The sequence below is a fragment of the Erinaceus europaeus genome, chromosome 14 (assembly GCF_950295315.1).
Source record: "Erinaceus europaeus chromosome 14, mEriEur2.1, whole genome shotgun sequence".
Lineage (NCBI taxonomy): Eukaryota > Metazoa > Chordata > Mammalia > Eulipotyphla > Erinaceidae > Erinaceus > Erinaceus europaeus.
In genome coordinates, this window is record NC_080175.1 from 89,551,273 (window position 1) to 89,562,100 (window position 10,828).

At 36.4% G+C, this 10,828-nt stretch overlaps 1 pseudogene; it reads left to right on the forward strand.

Annotated features, from left to right (window-relative positions):
* Nucleotides 1–345: 345 nt before the first annotated feature.
* Nucleotides 346–437, forward strand: LOC132532946 (U2 spliceosomal RNA; annotated as a pseudogene).
* Nucleotides 438–10,828: the final 10,391 nt, after the last annotated feature.

The window sequence follows — 10,828 nt, forward strand, 5'->3', positions numbered from 1 at the left end:
AGGCGGTGAAACAGGTCTGCAGGTGTCTGTCTTTCTCTCCTCCTCTCTGTCTTCCCTTCCCTCTCTCCATTTCTCTCTGTCCTATCCAACAACGACAACAACAATAATAACTACAACAATAAAACAACAAGGGCAACAAAAGGGAATAAATAAAATAAATATTTAAAAAAAGTAAAAAAAAAAAAAAAAGAGAAATCTTCGGTGCCATGCTCTTCTAGACTCTCACTGACTTTCTATCTTTATCTAAAAATAAAAGCTTAGCTTTTATATGTTTTATAGATAGAAAAATTGATGATGAAGTCATAAATGAACAGACAGATGAACAGATAAAAGCATATGTGATATATCACTTCTCGGCCTTTTGGCTAAGATCAAGTGTAGTTTCTGTTCTTATCAGTTTAATATGATATATATATATATATATATATATACATATATATATATATATATATATATTCAGCAATAAAAAGATGAAATACTACTATTTGCAGCAAATTGTATGGGCCTAGATGATATCATATTTAATTAAATAAATTTGATGGAGAAAGACAAACAGCAGATGATTTTGTATGTTGGAATAGATAGATAAAAAGAATAAATGGAGCATAAAAATCTGTTAACTATTAAACAAAATAGTAGTTAACAGAAAGAAGTAAAAAAATAGTAAGTAAATCAAATAATAAAGATAAAAAACTAGAATTCTGGGTGTAGATATATTGTAGTATATATGATGGGATGCACTGGATCGACCTTCCCATGGTGCATCCCGTGAGTACCCATTCATTGGGGAAACTGACGATCCTTCCTAGCCGACTGAATCCACATGGATCCCAGTCACTTTCAAAGCCATTAACTGGCTACGGAAGAAAGGCAAACGCTAGAAGAAGAAGTATATATGATATTAATTTCAAAGGTTATAAAGTTAGAATGTACATGATACAATGCAGTATATATAATGACTTGATTGGTGTTTAGGTCTTTCATTAAAAGTAATATTAAAAATAATATTAGAGTAAGTTACTCTAATATTATTTACACACTTTCAAATATTTATGTTGCTTGGTTTCAAATTGAAAAGTGTCTGCAGTTTATTTTTATCTCATTATTCAAAATAAAACATTTGAAATAATAATATTTTCTTTAATTACTTCTTTGATTATGCCTTTCAATATGAGATATATTTCTGTATGACAATTTTAGTTTACTCTTGAATCTAATGGTTATATATAAGTGCACTTCACTGATCTTAAAGTAAACAGTTTGACTATTGATTTACAGTCTATTAGACAACACTAAGTCGCCAGGCAATAGTGTAGCTGATAAGTGTACATAGTGTGAAGCACAAGGACTGGTGTAAGGATCCTGGTTCAAGTCCCCTGCTCCCCACCTGCAGGAGGTGGTCGCTTCACAAGCGGTGAAGTAGGTCTGCAGGCGTCTTTCTCTCCCCCTCTGTCTTCCCTTCTTCTCTCAATTTCTCTCCGTCCTATCTGTCCAACAACAAGGACAGCAATAACAATAATAATAACCACAACAAGGATAAAACAACAAGGGCAACAAAAGCGGAAGTAAAAAAAGCCTCCAGGAACAGTGGATTCATAGTGTAGGCACCAAGCCCCAGCAATAACTCTGGAGGCCAAAAAAAAAAAAAAAAAAGAAGAAATATATTAAGACAATAAATTCAAACTATAAAAATTAACTGTAATAAAAGCTAGAAACTAGGTAAGAACTAAAGGGGTTAAAATTGTCTCCATTGAAAATTCTACTTGTAACAAAAAGTGTGTATCAGATTTATGCTGTCACCATTTTTACACAAGAATGTTTAGCAGATTCAGAATAAAATTATATCCACATGTGATGATGAGATAGCTTGCCTAGAAGTATGTTTGCTTGGGCAAGCATGGTCCTGAGCTAAACGCTGTAGAAATTTTACTGTTCTAAGGGGATCTTTAGTCCTATGATTTCTCTCCCTTGCATGCATGTGTGTGTTTCTCTTTCTCTCTCAAAATGCTTGTCTGGAGCAGTAAAGCCCTAGAGATGACAATAAATAGACAAATAAACAAATCTGTCCACATCTATCTAAAGATGGTACAGATTTTTAGCATGAAAGAAACCCACACAAGTTATCATAACATGTATTAGTGTTCCATGCTTACAGGTAATCTCCCTTAAGTAACCACTGAACGTCATTATACAAATGCCATGTGAATCATTTCAGCAAGCTATTCTTACTATTCATTTTAACAGTAAAATACTATTCATCTTATGAATTTACATATAGTTGCTTTTTAATAATTTTATTTATTTATTACTGGCTAGAGACAGAGAGAAATTGAGAGGGGAGGAGGAGAGAGACAGAGAGACACTTGCAACCCTGCTTCACCACTCCTGAAACTTTCCCCTGCAGGTGGGGACCAGAGGCTTGAACCTGGGTCCTTATGCACTATAATGTAAGTGCTTAACCAGGTGCCTGGTCCTTAAATTTACATATAGTTGTAATGCTCTAAAATAAAATAAACACAGAGATCTCACAAGCAAGAATAAATAGAAATTTGAAAAATGAGAAGCATGTCATTGGGCAGTTGGGAATGGAAACCAGATCTTTGATGGCAGAGGTGATACGATATATTTATTCAGGCATAAGGCAATATTTCCAAGCTTTATATGACTGTGTAAGCTACTAGTCCCCAATATCATTTTCTTTTTTAATGATAACTAGCAGATTGACATCTTTGTACATGAGATGGTTCTAACGAATTACCTTCATCTCTTTAACATATAGTCAAATATATCAAATCTCCATAATGTTCATGGAAACTTTCAGATTTGTTTTTAAAAATATATTATATGGGAAGGGAGAGAAGAGAGACAGAGTCCAAAGAATTGCTTTGGTCTACATGAAACTGAGACTTCATGCCTTCAAATCCTGTAGTCAACTGGCTGATCTACTTCCCTAGCTGCAATCCTATCTGATATCTATTTCATCTCTTTTGTAAATCAATGAGATTCACATGCGGGGAAATTTATTAAATGTACATTTAAACTTATGTTAGATAACAAAGATCATAAATATATTTTAAATTTAGGGAAATGGCAAAGCTGTATACTTATTAATTGCCTTTGAACCTAAAAAAATATTGGATGCTAATACAATAACCTATCAGTCATTCAGAGACTGAATCATACTTTTATTTCAAATAGTACCAAAGTTTTTTGTCGGGAAAAGAGTCTCATTGGACTACAACTGACATGTCAGCAGCATAGTGTTCTCCTTCCAGAGGCCACAGGGAAAACCTGTTCTCCTTGCCTGTTCCCTATGAGACTGCCTGCCTCCCTTTGGTAAATGACTCCCCTTCCATCTTCCAAATCAGTGACTGTGGCATTCCAATATCAATTTTCCTTTTCTGTCTCCTCAGACTGATCCTCAAGCTGCTCTTTTTGGCTTTGAGAAGGTCTTGTGTTGTATTTGGATTGTAAAGATTACTTTAGATAATTTCCATGTCTTAGGCCTCCATTTGTTTATTTAGTGATTTAATATTGATTTACAGAATTATAAGATAACGGGTATATTCCACACCACGAGAGTGCTGAGTCGCCGTTCCCTCCATTGGAAACTGAAATAGTTGTGCCAAGGTCACAGATATGGGTTGACTAATATCTATCTATCTATAGATCTTTATATAATCTATATATAATATATAACTATATATAATCTATATCTATCTATAGGTATAAATAGATATAGATATATGTCATTTTTTTCTTTTTATTGTTACAGTTATTATTGCTGTTGTTATTGATGTCATTATTGTTGGATAGGACAGAGAGAAATGGAGAGAGGAGGGGAAGACAGAGAGGAGGAGAGAAAGATAGACACCTGCAGACCTGTTTCACCTCCTGTGAAGTGACTCCCCTGCAGGTGGTGAGCCAGGGGCTCGAACCGGGATCCTTATGCCAGTCCTTGCGCTTTATGCCACCTGCACTTAACCCACTGCTCTACTGCCCAACTCCCATTAATTTTTTCTATACTCCTTTGGAGATATGGACTCTCATAATGTAGGAGTGAGTTCTACCTTCTATAGTTGCTTTCCCGCTGGACATAGGCTCTGGCAGGTCAATCTGTACCCCCAGCCTGTTTCTATCTTTCCCCAATAGGATAGGGAGATGAGGGCCCAGGACATAGTGATGAGATCATTTGCCTCAGAATGGAATCATAGTAGCATCTGCACCTTGGTGGTTGAAAAGTAGTAAGATATAAAGCAGGACAAATCAGTAAAATTAAATAAACAGGAATGAAAAAGTGGAACTAAAGGAGTTGAGAATAGGGATCTTAGGCTGGAGAGAAACTTCTTCTTCTAGCGTTTGCCCTTCTTCTGTAGCCAGTCAACAGCGTCAGGTTGAGCCTGATGTAAAGTTTCGAGACCTCCTTTGAATCTGGAGAGGTGGCAGTCGTTGACTATGTGGGTCATAGTCTGTCTGGAGCCGCAGGGGCAGTTCGGGTCGTCTCTGGCTCCCCAGCGATGGAACATAGCGGCGCACCGGCCATGGCCTGTTCGACTAGAAAGTCTATTCTAGGTATGTTCCTAAGGGCCCTTAACTTTAGTAATTTTGACTTGAGCTTAATATATAACATGCTAGTAACCTCAAACTATTTTTCTGGGAAGATGGTGTTATTGTTGAAAATAGGGATAGAAAGCTGGATTGAGATCAGCTCCCAAACTTGAAGAAAGTCTATAAATACAGTTGTTCACCACATTGATCTGTCCCAGGGCCCAGATATCTTCAGAGTTAGCTAAGAAACCTGGGTAATATTTTGAGTCCCTGTCAGTCTGAGGTTGAAGTCCATGGTCACAGATAGGAGCATTCCAGATTGAACTTATTTCAGGACCAGTCTTCCTTGGGTGGCAGAATAGGGTGACCCAATTTATTGTATTTGCAAATATACTTTCTTTATATAATTTACTATATGTATAGATTCCTGCATTGGGCTATGGAAACCCTGTGAGGAATTTTCCTGTCTTATCCACCAAGTAAGCATAGGTTATCTCAATAAGAATTGTTTCCCTTTATAAGAATTTTTTTTACAGACACTTCATTTAATTTCTTAACTAGACATATATTTTCTTACATTTTCATTTCTTATTTTAAAGTATGTTCCTTGCTTTATGAATAAATATATTAACCCTGAGTGACTATAGTGCTATATAAGAATTTTTGAAGTAATTTGATTCTTTTCTATGAACTTAACATTTTCAAGTCATGTTAAATAAATGACCTCATCAGGCAATATCACTGGAGACTCAATCACAATGCCATGATTTCTGCAATTTAATTCTTCTTGTCATATATACACCATTTTGCCAGAGCATGTTTGCAAATAAAATTTTCCTGTGAAATTGAAAAGTGTTTCCCAAAAATGATAGTCTACTTACAGAATTTTCTGTTTACCATTTTTAATACTTTATAACAATATACTTTAGTTACATATTTAATGTAATTAAAATTTTAATGAAATTTGACAATACCATTTATTCACAAATTTTAACATGACCTGCCTTTGGACATTATTATCGATTAAATCTAAATTAATTCTAGATATATATTGATTCCTTTTTGATAATGTTCAAAGGCCTAGATGCTATATTCAAGCATTGACATTTTGGAATCTCACAGGCGTTCTATGAAAATGTATAGTAAGACAGAAGTTTATTATAAATTTAAGAACTACTGATATTGATATGACAGAAATATATGCAATTATAGGAGGTGTAGAAGTGACTAAAACAGTTCCTCCTTTACCACAGGTGATAAAGATTGTTGCTATGATGTGAATATCTGCAGATTTTCAATTGCTCAAATTCACATGTTGGAATCCTAACTCCTGATATGATGGCTATGTTACTATTAGGCTGATGTTTATGAAGTGATTCCGTGAGGACTTTTAAACCTAATGAGTGGGATTGGTGATTATTTAAAAACAGAAGATATATCAGGACCCACTAGGCAGTTCTGCTATAACAAACACAAGGTCATAAATTTGGTTCACAGAATTGCATATGGCAGAAAAAAGCGCTCTCTCTCTCTCTCTCTCTCTCTCTCTCCCTCCCTCTCCCTCTCCCTCCCCCCTCTCTCTCTCACACACACACACTCTCTCTCTTCCTCTCTCTCTTTCTCTCTCTCACTCTCCCTTCCTCTCTCACTCTCTCTTCCTCTCTTTCATTCTCTCTTCCTCTCTCTCTCTCACTCTCCCTTCCTCTCACTCTTCCTCTCTCTCTCACTCTCCCTTCCTCTCTCACTCTCTTCCTATCTCTCACTGTCTCTCTCTTCCTCTCTCTCACTCTCCCTTCCTCTCTCACTCTCTCTTCCTCTCTCACTCTCTCTTCCTCTCTCTCTCTTCCTCTCTCTAACTCTCTCTTCCTCTCACTCTCTCTTCCTCTCACTCTCTTTTCCTCTCACTCTCTCTTCCTCTCTCTCTCACTGTCTCTTCCTCTCTCTCTTTCTCTTTCTCTTCCTCTCTCTCTCTCTCCCTCCCTCCCTCCCTTTCTCATCTCGTCTCCCTCATTAATAAATGGATTTTAAAATAAAATAAAGCACTAGAGTTCCAGCCAGCAGTTCCCACATGCAAGAGAGAAGAGCATCATGAGTAGTTGTTTCTCTCTCCCTCATACCCACCACCACCACTTTTCTCTATGTCTCTATCAGAAAAGAAATTTTTTAAAAATAGAGCTTCCAGGAATGGTGGAGTCATTATGCAGACACTGAACTCCAGTAGTAACCCTGCAGGCAAAATAATAAAATTAAAAAATAAGGTATAGCACAGAGCTCCCTAGGCCCTCTGCTATGTGAGAATACATGGAAATTCTAAGATTAGTTAGAAGCCTTTTACACAGCATTGCTGACATACTAATCTTGTACATCCAGTCTTCAGAACTGTGAGAAATAAATGTCTGCTGTTTTTAAGCTACCCTGTCTGTGCTATTTTATTTTAGAAGCACAGATGGCCTAAGCAAGAGACACATGGACAAAAGGATAGCCAATAGAGAGGGAAGAATCATATTAAGCAAGTAAATCATAAAATAACTATTTTCTTTCAAATGAGTTACAACAATGTATTGGTTGTGTTTGTTCATGTTTTATATTTAAAAGTGTGCTATATCTTGTTATATAGATCAACAAGAATTATGACATATATTTCACAATTTACATAAATGATTTCATAAATTCTTTGACAAGTTTTATAGCATTATGTTTCTTGGCAAAGGACATTTCCTTCCATTTGGGAATTGAGGGGCACAATTCCTTCCTTCCTTACACTAAGACTGCTGTAGTCATGATGACATATTGTATAAAAGTGGTTTAAATTCCAAAGCAGGGAACACTAATCAGAGTCTAAAGAATATGGACACTTCAAGGTTACACACACACACACACACACACACACACACACACACCAAAAAAAAGTGACATTAACTCATACATAGAGTAAAGGAATGTAGCTGACCCAAAGGTGTTTCCTGAACAAAATTCCCCAGTAAGCATAAACAGTAAAAACTCAAGAGAATATTTTATCTAGAATATAGGAGGAAATTAATCTCTGATGTAAAATAGTGTTGGATATTTTTTTTGCTTTTTTTTATATTCACACTAATTTTTTTTTCTGTGACCAAAATGTCAGAACCTTATCAAAAGCATTTTATTTTAAATTCTAAAATAATTGTAACAAACGTGTTTAAGTGTTCAACCATGAGATTGTCTTAATTGGCTTGTTCCAAAGACTGAGACCATCAGACTGATGGAAGCTTATCTAATTCAGATCTTGATGCTAAAAGCAGTGGAAGGGAGGGGGTTCCCAGAAGATGTCGGACTGAGAAGCTGCTAGTGGCTTGAGCTCTGATCACATCTTCTCCAAACGGTAGGATTTTATGCCTTTAGTAGGCCAGTCAATAAGGGGTCCTAGCGGTAACACCAAGGAGGTGACTATAACTTAATTTGGGTTAAGAATTAGAGTAGAAAAAAAAAGGGAAAAATTTTTTTTTCCTTTTAATTATTAAGCACACCGCCTCCCCCCCACCCTGCCACCCCCGCTCCTAACCAGTCCCTGGAACCAGCTCCTAACAGAATCCACTGCTGAGCTTCTGTCTTTACCAAATTCCTGTCCCACCACAGAGTATCATTCATTCTAAGTCTATACCCTTCTGAAACCTCTGGCCTTTTTTCTTTCTAAGTAGCCAACACCCCCAGCTCCCCCCCCGCATAGCTAATTAAATGATTAAAAATAAATAAATAAATAAATAAAAATGCTTTCCTTTCACCACTCTTTTATGACTTTTCTTTTACTTATCTTTTTCTTTTTTCTCTCTCTCTTTCTTTTTTTATTCATTTTCTCATTCTTGTCATCCTTTCTTCCTTAATCCTACAGCTCCCAAAGCCACAGGCCGCAAAACCCACACCACCAAACAGTGTGCTTTTTTGAATTCACTGATACACATTTGGAAATTATTTTGGGGAAAAATTCTGACTCAGAGTGGACTCTCAATGTGTGTATCTCTGCTCTAGTTCCCTTTCCCCTCTTGCTAAACCTAGAATATACAGTGGATAGTAGACTTGCATAACTGTCTATTCTTGCTATCCCTTCTTTTTTTCTCTCTCTCTCTTTCTTCTTCACTGGGATTTGGTTACTATTCTTTCATGGATGGGAGAAATAGTTTGGCTAACTGGTAGTGATTAAACTTTTTCAATACTTGCTTCAGTTGCTACTGTAATTCCTGAGGTTGGTGAGTGCAATTGTCATAAAGGTATTTAGTACAGTGTTGCTTGTACTCAAGACACAACAACTGAGGAACAACAGAGCATAAAAAAAAAGAAACACATAAAATGGGTAGATCAAAAAGAAATAAAACTGCTACTCCAATGAATGAAGACAAGAGCCCAGAAGAAACTACAAATCAGCCAGAGTAACCATAGATAAGAAAAGTATGCAAGCAATAATAATCTTATTAATCACAGAAATGAAAAGAACATTGGAGGAAAGGAATGGCAGTATTAGGGAAACAACAGTTGAGACCCCCAAGGAAAATACTGATTATCTTGAGGCAATAAGAGAACTGAAAGCTGAAATAGCAGTAATGAAGAAAGAAGCTGAGGCAAGGGAAAGCAGACTAACAGAAGCAGAAAACAGAATTAGTCAGACAGAGGATGAGTTAGAGAAAACAAAGAAAAAGGTAAAAGAGCTTAAAAAGAGATTGAGAGACACTGAAAACAACAACAGAGACATATGGGATGATCTCAAAAGAAGTAACATTCGTATAATTGGCCTGCCAGAGGAAGAAAGAGAGGAAGGGGAAGCAAACATTCTAGAGGAAATAATAGAAGAAAACTTCCCAGACCTGAATAACAGAAAGGACATCAAGATTCAAGAGACCCAGAGAGTACCAAACAGAATCAACCCAGACCTGAAGACACCAAGACACATCATAGTCACAATGAGAAGAAGTACGGATAAAGAAAGGATACTAAAGGCTGCAAGAGAGAAACAAAAAGTCACATACAAGGGAAAACCCATAAGATTATCTGCAGACCTCTCCACTCAAACTCTAAAAGCCAGAAGAGAATGGCAAGATATCTATCGAGCCATGAATGAAAAAGGGTTTCAACCAAGGATAATATGTCCTGCTAGACGTTCATTCAAACTAGACGGAGCAATCAAAACCTTCTTAGACAAACAACAGTTAAAGGAGGCAACTATCACCAAACCGGCCCTGAAAGAGGTTCTAAAAGACCTCTTATACACAAGAACATCACTACAATACTGGCAATATATCTGAGCAAACAAAAAAAATTTTTTTGAACATTGGCACTACAATAAATTAAATCCATAATATCAGTAAATGTCAATGGCTTAAACTCACCCATCAAAAGGCACAGAGTTGGGGGATGGATCAGAAAACATAACCCAACCATATGCTGCTTGCAAGAATCCCATCTATCACAACAAGATAAACACAGACTTAAAGTGAAAGGATGGAAAACTATCATACAGGATAACGGACCACAAAAAAGGGCAGGAACAGCCATTCTGATCTCAGACACGATAGATTTTAAATTAAATAAAGTAATAAAATATAGGCAAGGACATTACATAATGATTAGAGGATCAATCAGCCAAGAAGACTTAACAATCATTAACATCTATGCACCCAATGAGGGACCATCTAAATGCGTCAAGCACTTACTGAAAGAATTTCAAAAATAAATCAATAGTAATACAATAATAGTGGGAGACTTCAATACCCCACTCTCACACTTAGACAGATCAACAAAGCAGAGAACCAACAAAGATACAAGAGAATGAATGAAGAGATTGACAGACTAGACCTCTTGGACATTTTCACACTCCTTCACTACAAAAAAACAGGAATACACTTTCTTTTCAAATCCACATAACACATACTAAAGGATAGACCACATGTTAGGCCACAAAGACAGCATCAATAAATTCAAGAGCATTGAAATCATCCCAAGTATCTTCTCAGACCACAGTGGAGTAAAACTAACATTTAACAAAAAACAGAAAATTATTAAAAGTCACAGAATTTGGAAACTAAACAACATACTCCTTAAGAACCACTGGGTCAGAGATTCACTCAGGTAGGAAATTCAAATGTTCCTGGAAACAAATGAAAATGAAGACACAACCTATCAAAATATATGAGACACAGCTAAAGCAGTACTGAGAGGGAAACTTATAGCCATACAACCACATATTAAACACCAAGAAGAAGCTCAAATGAACGACCTTACTGCACACCTCAAGGACTTAGAGGAAGAGGAA